Below are 17,867 nucleotides of genomic sequence, written 5' to 3' on the forward strand. Positions count from 1 at the left end.
GGGTCCAGGCTCACCCCCGCTAAGGCCTCAGGAGCTACTGGACCCAGAGCTCAAATGAGCACGAGGGTCATCTAATGAACCCACAGGGATGGGCGTGCAGCTCAGAGGTTTAAAAGGAGGGAACCGGTAGAGGACCCTGAGCCAAGAACCCCAGCAGCACCTCAAAGGCATCCGGGGAACCTGCAGCCACTGCCCAGAGGAACTCTGCCCCAATGCATGACATGAGGGTGGAGTAGAAATAGACCAAACAGCTGCAGAGCACCCCTAGTCCAGCCTCCTTCTCCTGGCATTGTAAAGGACCCCTCTGCCAGCAGGAAGTTTGGTCAGGCAACAGCTGGGGTGTGCAAAGAGAAGCAGACAAAACCCCAGGAAGGGGCCAGGTTAACAACCCAGTGCTTTGAAGTAGGCATGCACCAAGTTCTACCTCCACCTGCAGGAGGGGCTGGTATCACAGACATGGCTCCATGAAGGAACTACAAACTAATACCCCTAGCAGGGCTCAGGGGGGAAGTAAGGGCTGGCTCAGTAGGTACATACCTGTTCTTCACTAGGAGCCAGCATAGGGCTTGAACCTCTGACTTCAGTATTATGAGCACCATGCCCTAACACAGTGAGCTAGCAGGCTGGGCCCACACCAGCTGTCCTGTAATTTGTCAGTGACAATCTGGCTGTGGCTGAAGCTGGGGATTTCTAGCCTGCGTGTCAGCTCGTCGCCCTGAATCTCCAGGGCCATCTGGTGGGCTCAAGGCTGATAACAAGGCAGATAGATGCTGGCTTCCTTGTAAGGTTGTTACATCTGCAAGCCACTGGACTGGCCCAGACTGAGCGTCCCGGCTTTCACTTACATCTGAGCAGCAGCTGAGCTGGGGGAGCCTAGGGATGAGTTAGCAGGGGCAGCAGCTTGGGAGTGAGTGTCACTGGCAGACCTTGGAGACCATGACTTGACTAGCAGGGTGCTGTGGGTTGAAAGTCAGGGGCACCAACAAAGCTGGAAGAAAGGTAGCCCAGGGCTGGGCTAGCAGGGGTGCAGGTTGGGAGTGAGGGGCCCCAGCAGGCCTGGGGGGAGCTCAGGGTTGGGCTAGAAGGGGCTGCAGATTGGTATTGATGGGTACGAGTAGGGCCATGTTCCTGGCCTCGGTTGTCACACCAGAGGTGGGATCTGGGAGTCAAGATCGGCAGTGCCAGCAGGAGAAAGGGGATCTGGATCTACTTGGAAGGGATCTCTCAGCTCTGGCACCTTCTGCTTTTCCCTGGTAGTCCCAGAGCTGGCCTCTAAGCCTGATAAACCTGCCCCAAATTTCCTCCGGCGCTGGAAAAAGCCATGTGCAGGGTTCGCTCTGTCCACCAGAGGGTGCCTGCACCTCACACCTGACCCCAGGGGGACGGGCAGGGCAGGGGGTGGGGGGCACAGGTGGGACCCCTGCCTATTCCGCAGTGGTGGAAGGCGGCCATTGGAAGGGGTTAGAGGGAAACACCCACCGAGGGGTTCCCCGTGTTCCCAGATCCTTGGCCTTGGGTGGGGTCACAAGGTAATGGCCCAGCCATGCCCAGCCCCTGAGCCAGACGGCCCAGAGTGGGTCTCCCTGAGGTTTCCCAATCTCAAGGTTTCGGTTTCAGTGTTTTCGTCCATTTCAGCCTCCGCAGTCGTGGGAGATGACAAGGGACCGGGGTGGGGGGAGGGGCTGACTGTAAATTTTGATGACTTTGCTTTCGAAATTTCAAAAATTAACTCTCGATAAGCATGAAACCACCCCTGGCCGGGTCCCCTGTCAAGGCAGACAGCACCAGGGCTGTCTCTTGCGTTGGCTGGCAAGGGGCTGACCGGCATCTGTCCCATCAGGTGGTGCATCTGGATGGTGATCGTGACTGTCAACGATTGTGCCCACGTTTGGCCCGTACATCCCTGAGGGGACCCCTTCGAAAAGACACCCCCTTCTCGGGGGCTCCCAACTTTTTCACAAGTGCGGAGCCCCAGTCACCCCCTAACCATTCACGACCCCCATCAAAGCTAATTCTAGCGGCTATGGATGCGTCAGTAAACAAGAAAGGAACCCACCGCAACGATTTTCGGCCTGCCATTGATAACATGATTGGAAGAGATTTCGTTTAAAAGTAACAGTCGATTGTGACTTTGCAATTGCTTTAAAACTTATTTTCTGTGGTCGCTTTTCTTTAACTTTTCTTTTTTTCCCCACAAACCCCCTGCAAAGCCCTCTGCCGACCCCAGGGTGGGAACCCCTGACAAAGGAGTTCTCAGAGCCTGTACGTCTGGCCTCCCTCAACCAGGTGGGCTCTGCCTGAGCTCTCAGCCAAGTCCAGAAGACCTTCTCCTTCCAACTGAGCCTTTGCTTCCTCTTTCCAACAGCTCCTCCCTCTGCCTTTGTCCTCTGGCCAGGTGTCACCTGGGCCCCTCTTCTTCTCTACCTCTCCTCCAAGCATCCTTGGTTCCCCGCTGCCCACTGATCAGGTCACCAGGGCCCTCTCTCCACAGCCCCTTGTCCTTCCACTGGCCAGAACCCAAGCTGGGTCTCAAGTTCCCAGGCCACCACTCACTGGGGGTCTCCATTCTCCAGGCCACTAGCTGGAGTCCCAGATTCTGTGCTGGTCTCTGCAGCCACAAAATGCCTTTTCCCTCTTTCTACCTGTAACTCCCAGGGATGCGGCATGCCACCACCTTGGTGCGCAACCCCGCTAAGTCCCCACAAATCCCCCACCTCATCACAGCACCAGCTACTGACATCGACTGGTACGCATCAGCCCCTTCCAAGCCCAGGCAGCCGCCAGGTGCCAAGGTGATCGAAACGTGGCGAGAAGTGAGCCAACGTGAGGGCAAGAAACATTTCTATTGGGGGCGCTCAGATGTTGGGGGTGGAAGGGAAAGGGGTCGCTCTCAGTTCGGCTGGAGCTGCTCAAAGGACTCTTGGCGCTGGCAAAGAAAGAAAGGGGACAGCCAGGCTTGGCTGGCGTCTTCAGCCATCCATCATCCCAGGGCATGGTCACCATTGGCCTTTCCTGAGCCACAAGGGGGACAAGGCGGGGGATCGTCTCCTCTTCTGGCAATAGCTGACAAATCATAGGGACCTCAGGAACGTGTTACTGAGACAGGTGGTGGATTCTCCATCCCCAAAGGTTTTTAAGTCCTGGCTTGACAAAGCCCTGTCTGGGATGATTTAGTTGGGGTTGATCCTGCTTTGGGCAGGGGGCTGTAGTCAATGACCTCCTGAGGTCCCTTCCAGCCCTGGGATTCTAGGATTCTATGATTTGTCAGCTATTGCCAGAAAAGGAGACGATCCCCCGCCTTGTCCCCCTTGTGTCTCAGGAAAGGCCAACGGTGACCATGCCCTGGGCTGATGGATGGCTGAGGACACCAGCCAAATCCCTCAGCCTCTTCTCATAGGTCCTTTGCTCCAGGCTCTTAATAATTTTTGTTGCCCTCCATTGAACCGCCTCCAATGCATCCACATCCTTTCTATACTGAGAGGCCTAGAACCGGACGCAGTACTGCCAAGGTGGAGTCACCAGTGCTGAGTAGAGAGAAATGCTCCTCCTAATGCGCCCCAACGCGCCGTTAGCCTTCTTGGTTACAAGGGCACACTGTTGACTCATATCCAGCCTCTAATCCACTATAATCCCCAGGTCCTTTTCTGCTGCACTGCTATTTAGTCAGTCGGTCCCCAGCCAGTAACAGGGCTTGGGATTCTTCTGTCCCAAGGGCAGGACTCTGCACTTGTCCTTTCTGAACCTCATCAGATTTCTTTTGGTCCAATGCTCCAATTTGTCTAGGTCACTCTGGACCCTGCCCCCACCCTCCAATGTATCCACCTGACTCCCTCGCTAAGTGTCATCTGCAGACTTGCTGAGGGTGCAATCCATCCCCTCACCCTGGTCATTAATAAAGATGTTGAACAATACCAGCCCCAGAACCAATCCCTGGGGCGCTCTCCTCGAAACTGACTGCTAACTAGACATTGAGCCACTGACCGCTACCTGTTGGGCCTGACCATCTAGCCAGCTTTCTATCCATCTTGCAGTCCATGTGCCCAATCCATATTTCCTTAACTTATGGTCAAGAATGTTGTAGGAGACTGTGTCAAAAGCTTTGCTGAAGTCAAAGTATATCACACCCACTGACTTCCCCATGTCCACAGAGCCAGTTACCTCATTATAGAAGCTAATCAGATTGGTCAGGCACGACTTGCTCTTGGTGAATCCCGGCTGACCGCTCTTGATCACTTTCTCCTTTTCAGACTGCTTCAGAGTGGATTCCTTGAGGAACCCCTCCATGGTTTTCCCAGGGACTGAGGTAAGGCTGACGGGTCTATAGTTCCCTGGATTGTCCTTCTTTCCTTTTTTTAAAGACGGTCACTACATTTGCCTTTTTCCAATCATCCAGGATCTCTCCCGCTCACCATGAGCTTTCAAAGATAATGGCCCAAGGCTCTGCAATGACACCTGCCAATTCCCTCAGTACTCTTGGGTACGTTAAATCCAGACCCATGGATTTGTGTACCTCTAACTTTTCTAAGTAGCTCTTAACATGTTCTTCCCCCGCCAAGGGCTGCCCCCCTCCTTCCCACACTGCACTGCCTAGTGCCATAGTTTGGGAACTGATCTTGTCTGTGGAGCCTGATGCAAAAAAAAGCATTGAGTAGTTCAGCTTTACCTACATCTTCTGTCACTAGGTTACCTCCCTCATCCAGCAAAGGCCCCCACCCTCCCTGATCACCCTCTTATTCTTAACATGCCAGTAGAAACCCTTCTTGCTGCTCTTCACGCTCCTTGCTAGCTGCAGTTCCAGTTGTGCTTTCGCTTTCCTGATTACCCCCGGCATTCTCCAGCCATATATTTATGCTCCTCCTTAGTCATCTGTCCAAGTTTCCACTTCTTATACTCATCCTTTTGCAACAGTTTGCCTGAATCTGATGTTGAACTCAGACTTAAGATAAATATTCTAAAAGATTGGGAGGAGTGTTTGTTAAAACTAACTTCACGTTCTGTCTTACTGCTGATATGGTCACTCTGCTAAGGAAAGACCCTGTTGTCTGAGTGAGGAAGGCATGCAAGACCTTCTGCAGATGTTCCAGGGTGCGACCAGGGCAGGCACTGGGATGGTTGCGTATCCTTATTAAAATGTGAGGCAGGGGCATATTGAGGACTCTGACTCCTGCTTCCTCCCCCATCAATGAGAATCAGCAGGACGGGAGGAGAGATGAAAAGAACAACTTCAGGAAACATTCAGAAACTTGAGAGAAGAGGCGCTGTCTCAAACGGCTGCAAAAGCCACTGTTCTCAAAGCAAGAAAACTGCTCTCAGAATAGGGCTGCTCTGCCGCAGACTTTGGGTTTATCCGCCACTTCTGCCAGGATTTCAGCCCTGGGCCGAAAGGAAGGAGGTCCCAATCCAGCTTCGTATTTCATTAGCTTGGCCGACTCACTGAAAGTGAGGAACAGACTGGGAACTAGACCATCAGCCGGCAAGACTCTGTGTGGGGAGCAGCAGGTGCTGACTGCTTTTCTATTGTATTTTCATTTCATTCCAAACTCCTCTTGGACTGAGCCATTGATTGATGGATCTCATCTTCTGCGACGCCGTTGGTGAGGGACTAAACTGATTACAGATGTCACACGAAAGGCTGCCGAATGCAAGCATTGTACTTATTCTCAGTAAACGGGCTGCATTGCCTTTTCCTGGCCAAAGATCCCATGTGCTTCTTGTAAGCAGAACACGATGGCAGGGAGGGGGAGTAGCAGCCTTGAGTCCTGCTGCTTTGCTGCCCGCTTCCAAGGAAGCCAGAAGAAATGATCTTGTTGAGACTGCCCTGTGCATGGAGCCAGCTTGCTGATTGCCTTTCACAAACACTCCTGGGTGGCGGCGGTTTCTCCTCCTTCTGAAAACACCCGCCAAAGGCTTCGGTGCATTCAAACGCCTGGTGACAAACAGCCGCAATATCCCCCAAGAGTGGCTGGGAGCATTGGCCTGGCCTGGCCCCAAGAGGTGGCCATTCTCCAGGCCGGATCTGGCTGCCTGGACCCCAGGGAATCTCCCCTCCGGCGGCGGCCAGGCGGACGTGCAGCTGGCTGCAGGAGGGCAAGACCTGACCTGCGAGGTCTAGACAGGGACCGGTGATGGACGGGGACTTTTACAGGCTCTGGCGGCAGGCGGAACAAAGGGCAGGCTCAGACGTGTGAAGCAATTGTGAAAGCACCAGACGGAGCCTTGGGGGAGATGTGTAGGAGGCTGGTTTCAATAACACAGACGTGACTTAATCGAGGATGACTAGTGTGGGGCAGCTGGGCTATGTTCCTGGGCCAGGGCATGAATCCATCACAGGCACTGAATGGAACAGCAGATTAAAGACTCGGGCCCTGAAGCCAGAGCAGCTGTGTGCAGCAGGACAGGGCTGGGCAGGGGATTGGTGCCAGAACTGGGGCCCTGCCCTCTGCTTCTGCCCTGATCCTGCACCCTCACACAGACCTCCTCCGGCCCCCTCCCTCCCACCTGCCCAGATTCACACTGGTGAGGCCACATCTGCAGTATTGCGTCCAGTTCTGGGGCCCCCAGTATAGAACAGACGTGGATGCATTGGAGTGGGTCCAAAATGACCAGGGGGCTGGAGCACATGACCTGCGAGGAGAGGCTGAGGGATTTGGGCTTATTTAGTTTGCAGAAGAGAAGAGGGAGGGGTGATTTAATAGCAGCCTTCAACTTCCTGAATGGGAGCTCTGAAGAGGATGGAGAGAGGCTGTTCAGTGTGAATAGAGGGGAATAACACCTTCCTTAGATCTGCTGGAGAGAATCCTCCAAATGCACCCTAATGTGCCATTAGCCTTCTTGGCTACAAGGGCACACGGCTGACTCATATCCAGCCTCTCATACATTGTAATCCCCATATCCTTTTCTGCTACATTGCTGTTCAGCCAGTTGGTCCCCAGCCTGTAACAGTGCTTGGGATTCTTCCATCCCAAGGGCAGGATTCTGCACTTCTCCTAAATACCCCTCTGAAACCACTCCCCCACTGATGCATCTGATGAAGCGGGTCTCTGCCCACGAAAGCTCATGCTCCAAAATATCTGTTAGTCCATGGATGTCCAACCTTTTGGCTTGCCTGGGCCACACTGAGTGAAGAGGAATTGTCTTGGGCCGCATATAAAATATATAATATAGTTAATGTATATAAATCACATAATAATGTTAAAAGTTTACGATCTTGTGGGGCCGCATTACTAGCTGTCCAGGGCCGCATGCAGCCTGCGGGCCACGGGTTGGACACGCCTGTTTAGTCTATAAGGTGCCACAGGACTTCTTGTTGTTCTCGAAGCTACAGACTAACATGGCTACTTCTCTGACACTTCTTGTTGAACCTCATCAGATTTCTTTTGGCCCAGTCCTCCAATTTGTCTGAAGAAGTGGGTCTATCCCAGGAAAGCTCCCCCAGTAAATTATTTTGTTAATCTTTAAAGTGCTACTGGACTGCCTTTTTGTTTTGATAGAATATAGACTAACACGGCTATCTCTCTGTTACTATCCAATTTGTTGAGATCACTCTGGACTCTCTCCCCACCCTCCAGCATATCTACCTCTCCGCCTCCTTCTGAATCACATTAAAGCGATGCAAGGCCAGGCTGTTAAAAGGGGGAGCCCATCCTAACAGCACTCTCTGGCACCAAGCAAAGCAACAGATCTCAAGGGAGTTAAAGAAATCCTATATTGGCAGCATTCTGCTTGGCTGGAAACCTCTCCCCAGAGTTTGTCGCTGTTCTCAGTAATAATAGATGGCAAAACAAGGAGCAGTGGTCTCAGGTTACAGGGGGGTGGCGTAGGTTGGATATTAAGAAAAGCTCTTTCCCCAGGAAAGAGTTTCTGCCCCTCTATAACTCTGATTTGTTCACCTTGATAATATTTTTCTGATTTGTCAACCTTGATTACTATTTTTGGTTCTCGGTGCTTTAAATATTGAGTCTGTTCTGGTCTGGCTGTGGTATGAAAAAATGGGTCTGTCCCATGAAAGCTCATCTCCTAATAAATTATTTTGTTAGTCTTTAAAGTACTACTTGACTGCTTTTTTGTTTTGATAGTATATAGACTAGCGTGGCTTTCTCTCTGTTGCTATTGTTTCCCCAGGAGGGAGGTGAAACACTGGACTGTGTTACCTAGAGAGGTGGTGGAATCTCCATCCCTAGAAGTTTTTAAGTCCCAGCTTGACAAGGTCCTGGCTGGGATGATTTAGTTGGGGTTGGTCCTGCCTTGGGCAGGGGGCTGGACTTGATGATCTCCTGAGGTCCCTTCTTGCCCTGGGAATCTAGGGTTCTGAGCCTGTGACGTCCTGCTTTTAATGGCTGTTGCTCTTCTCGTCGAGCTTCAGACAAAGGCCTCAAAATATTGCGGGGAAAAAAGGTCTTATCCTTTCAGATGAAAGGGGTGGTTTGATTGTGCAAAAATGGGGAAAAACCAGCCAGGGATCTACCCTTTGAGGTGCCCCGAGTTGGGTGTGGAGCACAGCAGTGACATTGTTACCAGCACAAATTTCTTCATCCCTTCTGCACTTCAGGGACACACACCCAGTTACCCAATCCTCAGGGCTCAAGGCGTGACCCTGTTCCTTTACACTCCTGCCCTCACCCAATTCCTAGGGCTCAGGGTGTAATTTCCTGCAGGGCTGCAGGATCTGTGCCACTGAAAAAGCCTTACACAGTCATCCTCTGCTTATTTACAATTAGCAAGACAGCAGAACTCATGCTAAACACTCAGTATTATGCTCACCCGTCCTGATAAAGGCAGGAAGCCTTCCCCTGTCAGGACAAACACAGTCAGGCTCTGGATGATGGTTGCTGCACCTCAGGGCCTGGTAGTGCTGGTCTTGGGGGGTGAATCCTCCTGAAGCTGTTCCTTCTCCCATCTTTCCTGCTTGATGTTCTTTCCTTCCCTTCTTGCCCTTCCTTCTTGGACCCCAGTTTAGGCAGTGAAACTTCAGTTGTGCTGAGGTCTACATTGACCAATTATTCTAGTATAATTTTACTAACCAATCATAACCTACGATAACAGAACAACAAGAAGTCTTGTGGCACCTTGTAAACTAACAGATATTTTGGAGCCTGAGCTTTCGTGGGCAAAGACCCTCTTGAAGCTTAGGCTCCAAAATATCTGTTAGTCTATAAGGTGCCACAGGACTTCTTGTTGTTTTTGAAAATACAGACTAACTCGGCTACCACTCTGGTACTCATCATAGAATGGTGATTCTACAACCTCAGCTACAGATGAGTCATTGGTTGCCGGAGGAAATGCTTTTAACTGTTTTCTTTATCTCTCTGGAGATCTGTGTCTTTACGGGGTAACAGCGGGTGGCATTAGGATGTGGTCTCCTTCTTAACAGCCCGATGTCACACCACTGTGCTGAGATGTAGAATCTTAGAATCCCAGGGCTGGAAGGGACCTCAGGAGGTCATTGAATCCAGTCCCCTTCTTCAAGCAGGATCAACCCCAACTAAGTCATCCCAGTTAGGACCTTGTCATGCAAGGACTTAGAAACCTCTTGGGATGGAGCATCCACTACCTCTCTAGGCAATGCATTCCAGTGCTTCACCACCTGCCTGGTGAAGTAGTTTTTCCTGATATCCAACCTACTCCTCTCCTTCTGTAACTTCAGACCATTGCTCCTTGTTCTGCCGCCTGTCACCACTGAGAACAGCCTCTCTCCATCCTCTTTAGGCCTCCCCTTCAGGAAGTTGAAGGCTGCTATTAAGTCACCCCTCAGTCTTCTCTTCTGCAAACTAAACAAGCCCAAATCCCTCAGCCTCTCCTCATAGGTCATGTGCTCCAGCCCCTAATCATTTTTGTTGCCCTCTGCTGAACCTGCTCCAGCACATCCACATCCTTTTGATACTGGGGGACCCAAAACTGGACACAATATTCCAGATGTGGCCTCACCAGTGGAGGGAATGTGAGTATGTGACCTGTAGCGTCACAGGTAACGGCGGCACCTGCTCTGTATCTGCCTGCAGAAGAGCTCTATGTCTCTCAATACGGCTCTAGAGAAACCATACTGGTTATACTGTTAAAATGTAGCCTGTGACCTCCCCCACAGCCCGTGCAGAGCAAATCCTGGTGGACCGGGCCAGAAGGAGCCAAGCCCCCGACGTCAGGCCAAGGAGGGGAAGGAAACCCTCGTGGCCCTTGCTAGGCTTTCCCCCCGCCTAGGGAAGTTGCAAAGAGAGCTGTCCCATCCATAGGATGAGTGGGGGAGCAGCTGCCCCAGGCCTGGTGCATTTGGGGGCCACGCAGTGGCCACTACAGCCCCCCCATGGACAGAAGGGGGGAGAATTATGTGGGGCAGGGCACAGTGGCAGTGTTGGGCAGGTGGCAGCATAGAAAGGGGCATCATGCATCCCCAACCCCCACTTCCCAAGCTCTGCTACACTCTGGGTCTTCTGAGCCCCCCTGGCCCACAGCCAGACCCGGTCACGCCTGGGAAATCAGCTCATTGGCTGCGGGTGCTTGGGAAGCCTAGGTCCCCACCCTATTGCCCCACCCATATGCCACCCCTGCTCTGCCCAGGCCCCGCCCTCTCCACACCCACCCCCTCCCCACTGTCTTGCTCCTCTCTCTACTGCCCTGTTCCAGCCAAACCTTTAGCATTGGCAGGCTAAACCCAGAGGTGTAAGTTCAATCCTTTAGGGGGCCCGTTAGGGATCTGGGACAAACAGATTTGAAAAAACTGTCGGGGTGGTGATGCGTCCTGTCAAGAGGGCAGGGGACTGCGCTCGATGACTTCTGAAGGTCCCTTCTAGTCCGGGGAGACGGGTATGTATTCAAATCCCTGAACCAAATGTAGGCATTGACAAGGATATAACCCCCCACTCTTGTAAGATTTCTTACTAAAGAAAAAGGAGCATGTTTGCCAGTTTGGAACTATTGGACTTGCAGAAGGCACTTAATCAAAAGCACCACATCTGGGAATTAAAAAATGTCAGTCACAGGTTATTTGATACGCTGTGAACTTTGTCAGAGATTTGTTTGCAAAACCTTTCTGGAAAGAGCAAGTCAGCTGCTGAATACAATATTCAATATTATGAAATACAGGCTGCAGCCCTTCCCCGGTGTACATTTTCTTCCTCGGTATCTCCAAGTTGATTTTATGTTTTAACTGTACTCTTAAGCCTTCCTAATGTAGCCAAGCTGATTACTGCATATTTAAACTCACTGAAACAGACATTATTCAAAATGAATCAGTCGGAACATTTTAGCACGGTCATAACAGAGTTCATTGCTTCTAGGAACTGGTTAATTGTGTGTGATTTTCATGACAAGACATGCTTATGAAATGTTACTATCTGTTGATGTTAAAACGCGTTTCCAAAGATTTATGCACATCAGAGGATTTTGTATCTTAGGAAGGTTCTGAGTTTGGTGGTGGGTTCTCTTAAAACTACCTCATCAAATAGAAATGAAAGGGAAACTTTATCTGGAAGAAAGGAATCTTGTCCAGTCAAGGATTGTCTTCAACAGCAGAATGAAAGGAGCTGGATAGGAAGAACAGGAAGACATTGGAAGCAAGTTTTTGTACAATCGTAATTCAAATTAAAACATGTATTTTAGGTAAGGAGGGATCTTTTGAAAAATGTATTTTAAAAAGCTTCCTGTCTGAATTTCCAAACACATTAGGCGAAAGCTGAATACTCAGGTCATGCATCTAAGTATCTATATATGGATTTTTTAGAGATGTGGTTTTATAATCTGCAGCAGCAAACTAATGAAATATGTACAGCAAATGTTAAGCTAAGCTCCCGCAGACAGACAATCACAAAATCCTACAACTGGAAGGGACTTCAAGAGGTCATCAAATCCAGACCCCTAACCTCACAGCAAGACAAAGCACCATCTAGATCTTCCCTGTTAGATATTTATACAACTTATTCTTAAATATCTCTAATGATGGAGATCCTACAACCACCCTAGCCAATTTATTCCAGTAATTAACCACCTTGGCAGTTAGGAAGTTTTTCGTAATGTCCAACCTAAACCTCCCTTGTTGCAATTTAAGCTCATTGCTTCTTATCTTATTTTCAGAGGCTAAGAGAATATTTTTTCTCCCTCCTCCTTGTAACATTATTTTAGGTATTTGAAAGCTGCTATTGTATTGCCTCTCAGGCTTCTCTCTCCCACCTAAACAAGCCCAGCTCTTTTCATCTTCTCTCATCGGTCATATTTTCTAGACCTTTCATCCTTTTAGTTGCTCTTCCTTGGTCCCTTTCCAATTTCTCCTAAGATTGGGGTCCAGAACAGGACACACTACTCCAGCTGAGGCCTAATCAGCGCAGGAGAACGACTTCTCGGGTCTTGCTCACAACACTCCTGTTAATGCCGCCCAGAATCATGTTTGGGTTTTTTGTTTTTGTTTTTGTTTTTTTTTGGCAGCAGCATCACAATGTTGACTCATGCTCAGCTTGTGGGCCACTCTGACCCATAGAGCCCTTTCTGCAGTAATCCTTCCCAGGGAATCCCTTCCCATTTTGTACACAGTAACACACAATTGCTTTTGACAGTAAAAGCAGGGCTGGCATATGCCTGTTGAATGGTCTGTCTTACCTGACTTAAACCCTTGTACTCCAGGTGGAGTATAGGTCATCTACAGGACATCTACAGGTCTCCTGTAGTTCACTCTGTCTCAGGGCAAATCTTCTAGCTGGCTCCAGGAGAACCCAAGCTGTTGTTCTTCAATCTCAGTAGATCTTCTCAACATTGTCTGAGGTCCTCTGGTGCATGTTTTCTGGGGGGGTTCCACATGAGAGCTTGCTGGACCGTGCTGGATGATGGTTTTTGGAGACTCAGTCCATGCGGCTTTCCAGCTCCTCCCAAGACTAGTGTAATTGCAAGTTTTTTTGTAGATGTTTCTGTAACTTTTGGTCTTTATGGATAGAGTTGTTAACCCTAAGCCGACCCCTTGTACCTCAGGGAGAGGTGATCCAAATTTGCCTGGTCTCTACCCTTTGGCCTGTCCAGTGTAGGTGACCCTTCCAGGGGCTGTAGTTCTGCCTGGCATAGCTCTCCAGTCCTTGGTCCTCCAGACACACACTGCTGCAATGGTTTAATTGCCATTAAGGGCTCTTTCATAGGTTCATTGTTAAGTTAATAGGTGTGAGAAGCTGGAAGACTTTCCACTGCTTCAGATCCCTTTGGAAGGGAAGAGTCACCCTCTACAAGTTGCCACAGCTGTCAGGAAGGCTCGGGATTGGAACAGGAGGAAGGAAGAAGTTGAGTGCTAAGGCCCAGGGGAGGCGTTGCCTCCCTTTGCCTCATATACTGGCGGCCCCTGAGTGAGGCCAAGGAGGTGAGGGAACAGCTCCACGCCCCAGGCCTGACTTCCTCCCCCACCTGGGGAAGTTGCAGAGCTCCTGTGTAAAGGGCCCCCACCAATCCACACCTGATCCCCACCGATCCACACCTGGCCCCCACCGATCCATGCCTGGCCCCCCACAAATCCATGCCCAATCCCCACTGATCCACGTCTGATTCCCACCAATCCACACCTGGCCCCCACCGATCCACGCCTGATCCCCACTGATCCTCGCCTGGCCCCCACTGATCCGCGCCCGATCCCCACCAATCCACACCTGATCCACACTCGATCCCCACAGATACATGCCGGCCCCCCCGATCATCTCCCAGCCCTCACAATTAGCTCAGCTGAGCCCGATGCTCAGCAACTTCTGCCCAACAAATATAAAAGTCACACTGCTCCATGACCGCCCCCCTTGGGATTTATAATATCCCACCGGCAGAACCGCCCCCAATGCCCAGGCTGGGAACGCCAGGGGGCTGGTAAATCGGAGGGGGTGGAGAAAAGCCACGGGAAGGAGGAAAGGATCAGAGGAGCTGCTGTCTAGCGAGAGAAACAAGACCAAGTTTCCCACGAGCTGTTTTCATCGGTGGATGAAATAAATTTGGCCCGCTGAGGCATGTGCGGATGTGCACCACCAACAGAAGTGCAGGCTGCTGGCTTTGGGTGCACAGCTAAGCAGCTGGGCAGCACCTGAATCTCTCTGGATGGCCACCCAAGGGCTCAGGAAACACTGCGCAGACCCTGCTGCCTGGTTGGCTGAGCAGAAGGCAGAGGGGAGGAGGTGGCAACGATTGCAGATCTCCCTCCCGGCCACATGTCAATGTGGGGTCCAGGGGGAGCTTGGTCAGCAGGCCTGAGACACAAGGGGAACAGGGCAGGGGATCATCTCCTCTGCTGGCAATAGCTGACAAATCATAGACTCCCGGGGCTGGAAGGGAGCTAAGGAGGTGGTGCCAGGAGGGTGGTGAAGCACTGGAATGTGTTGCCTAGAGACGTGGTGGATTCTCCATCCCTTGAGGTTTTTAAGTCCTGGCTGGACAAGGTCCTGGCTGGGATGACTTAGTGGGGGTTGATCCTGCTTGAAGCAGGGGGCTGGATTCGATGACCTCCTGAGGTCCCTTCCAGCCCTTTGATTCTGTGATTCTGTGATCTGTCCTGGCTGGTGACCTTGTGCCTGGTGCTCTGCACTCAGCCCCATCACTCTGCTCCGGGACCCCAACCCCACACCCCAGTGGGATCGGATATCTCACCATGGGCTCGTCGGCCCAGAGGAGGGGGGTCGGCTGGGAGTTGCTGCTTGGGAGTTGAAGCTATGCACACAGGCTGGGATGAGGGGTCACCTGATCTCCACCATGGAAGTCGTCAGGCAGCTTCCATCACCCCGACATGGGCAGGAAAATTTTGCTTCTGCCGACTTACCCCAGCCCCTCCCCAACTCCACAGCACCCCGTCCATGAGTGGCGCAGTGTCCTTCTCGGAGCAGCTCGCTCGACGCTGTGGCCATGTTGTGGAGAAGGACCTGGCTGACACACTGCACACAGCACAAGGCAGAGCGGGACCCAGGCAACACGGTTCATGTTGCACGAGGCTGAGCAGGACCCAGCTGACACACAACACAATGGTGGAAAACCCATGGACTTAAACCTGGAAGAACTACTCCAGGTGGAACCTGTCTAATCTGGAACTCTCCTCCGGCAACATCCGTAATCCGGTGTGAGTTTAGTTAACCGGATGACCACTTGTCCTGGGGGCAGCCAAGTTTCCTGCAGTCCCATGAAGTTTGTTTGCAGCCATGAGTCCTGGCTTTCCATGTTCTGTGCTGTTCTTTAGCTGGAATTTACCCCAAATGTCTTTTCAGAGCCCAGTCAACAGTGGCAATGTTGGTGATGTGCCAGACAATATTGACCTTGCAGGCTGGCAAATTCTCTTGCCCGGCACCGGTCAGGTCCCGAGGGTGCCAGATGAGAAATGTTCAACCTGTATAAGGATGGGCTGCGTTGCCATGGAACTTTGGGGTCCATTCTGTGCAGCCTCGGGAGAGGGGAGCACAACTGACAGAACCCGACTCCTCCACCAAGGCCCAGTCTAACCAGTCATTATATTGCTCTGAGCTACAGACTGGTAACTACCCCAGCCTCAGCTGGACTGGGGTGGCTTTTGCATGCATGGGAGCATATGCTGATTTTCATGTTATGCTCTCAATAAATGTAGCACGTTCCATTGTCCTCTAAAAAGATCCCATGTGCTTCTGTAATAGGACGGGGTTGCTGGGCACAGTGAAAGGAATCAAGTCAGGGTATATTTGCTTAAAACCAGGCCACTTCCAGCCCCAGGCTGTGATTTCCTTCCTACTAAGATATATCAGCCGAAAAGTACCTCTGCCAGCCCCACTGGCCAGCAGGAAGCCACACAAGCAAACCCCCAGATTCTGCAGCTGTTCCAATCACCCAGACTAACAACCCCCTGTTCTTAGGTGAGAGGTTCTGAGCATCAGCTCCACACAGATCCTGCCGGGTCCCAAAGGATCCAGCCACAGTCCCTGGTCAATATACACTTGGGTCCTACAGAACACCACAGAATGCCAATCCTTCAGATCTAAAAATGGAGGTTATAGATAAAGAAGAAAAGAATGAGGCACGTGGCACTAGACAGCAGGGTCTGGGCAGCGCTCTGCATGTGGCACTAGGCAGAGCAGGGTCTGGGCAGCTCACTGCACGTGGCACTAGACAGCAGGATCTGGGCAGCTCACTGCACGTGGCACTAGGAAGAGCAGGGTCTGGGCAGCGCTCTGCATGTGGCACTAGGCAGAGCAGGGTCTGGGCAGCTCACTGCACGTGGCACTAGGCAGAGCAGGGTCTGGGCAGCTCACTGCACGTGGCACTAGGCAGAGCAGGGTCTGGGCAGCTCACTGCATGTGGCACTAGGCAGAGCACGATCTGGGCAGCTCACTGCACGTGGCACTAGGCAGCAGGATCTGGGCAGCTCACTGCACGTGGCACTAGGCAGCAGGATCTGGGCAGCTCACTGCACGTGGCATTAGGCAGAGCAGGGTCTGGGCAGCGCTCTGCATGTGGCACTAGGCAGAGCAGGGTCTGGGCAGCTCACTGCACGTGGCACTAGGCAACAGGATCTGGGCAGCGCACTGCACGTGGCACTAGGCAGAGCACGATCTGGGCAGCTCATTGCATGTGGCACTAGGCAGAGCAGGGTCTGGGCAGTGCACTGCACGTAGCACTAGGCAGAGCACGATCTGGGCAGCTCACTGCACGTGGCACTAGGCAGAGCAGGGTCTGGGCAGCGCTCTGCACGTGGCACTAGGCAGCAGGATCTGGGCAACTCACTGCACGTGGCACTAGGCAGCAGGATCTGGGCAGCGCGCTGCACGTGGCACTAGGCAGATCAGCTCTGGGCAGCTCACTGCACGTGGCACTAGGCAGCAGGATCTGGGCAGCGCACTGCACGTGGCACTAGGCAGAGCACGATCTGGGCAGCTCACTGCATGTGGCACTAGGCAGAGTACGATCTGGGCAGTGCACTGCACGTGGCACTAGGCAGAGCATGATCTGGGCAGCGCACTGCACGTGGCACTAGGCAGAGCAGGGTCTGGGCAGCTCACTGCACGTGGCACTAGGCAGAGCACGATCTGGGCAGCTCACTGCATGTGGCACTAGGCAGAGCAGGGTCTGGGCAGCGCACTGCACGTGGCACTAGGCAGAGCACAATCTGGGCAGTGCACTGCATGTGGCACTAGGCAGCAGGATCTGGGCAGCTCACTGCACGTGGCACTAGGCAGAGCAGGGTCTGGGCAGTGCTCTGCATGTGGCACTAGGCAGAGCAGGGTCTGGGCAGCTCACTGCACGTGGCACTAGGCAACAGGATCTGGGCAGCTCACTGCACGTGGCACTAGGCAGAGCAGGGTCTGGGCAGCGCTCTGCACGTGGCACTAGGCAGCAGGATCTGGGCAACTCACTGCACGTGGCACTAGGCAGCAGGATCTGGGCAGCGCGCTGCACGTGGCACTAGGCAGATCAGCTCTGGGCAGCTCACTGCACGTGGCACTAGGCAGCAGGATCTGGGCAGCGCACTGCACGTGGCACTAGGCAGAGCACGATCTGGGCAGCTCACTGCATGTGGCACTAGGCAGAGTACGATCTGGGCAGTGCACTGCACGTGGCACTAGGCAGAGCATGATCTGGGCAGCGCACTGCACGTGGCACTAGGCAGAGCAGGGTCTGGGCAGCTCACTGCACGTGGCACTAGGCAGAGCACGATCTGGGCAGCTCACTGCATGTGGCACTAGGCAGAGCAGGGTCTGGGCAGCGCACTGCACGTGGCACTAGGCAGAGCACAATCTGGGCAGTGCACTGCATGTGGCACTAGGCAGCAGGATCTGGGCAGCTCACTGCACGTGGCACTAGGCAGAGCAGGGTCTGGGCAGTGCTCTGCATGTGGCACTAGGCAGAGCAGGGTCTGGGCAGCTCACTGCACGTGGCACTAGGCAACAGGATCTGGGCAGCGCACTGCACGTGGC

This window comes from Carettochelys insculpta, chromosome 30 (genome assembly GCF_033958435.1).
Source record: "Carettochelys insculpta isolate YL-2023 chromosome 30, ASM3395843v1, whole genome shotgun sequence".
Taxonomy (NCBI): Eukaryota; Metazoa; Chordata; order Testudines; family Carettochelyidae; genus Carettochelys; species Carettochelys insculpta.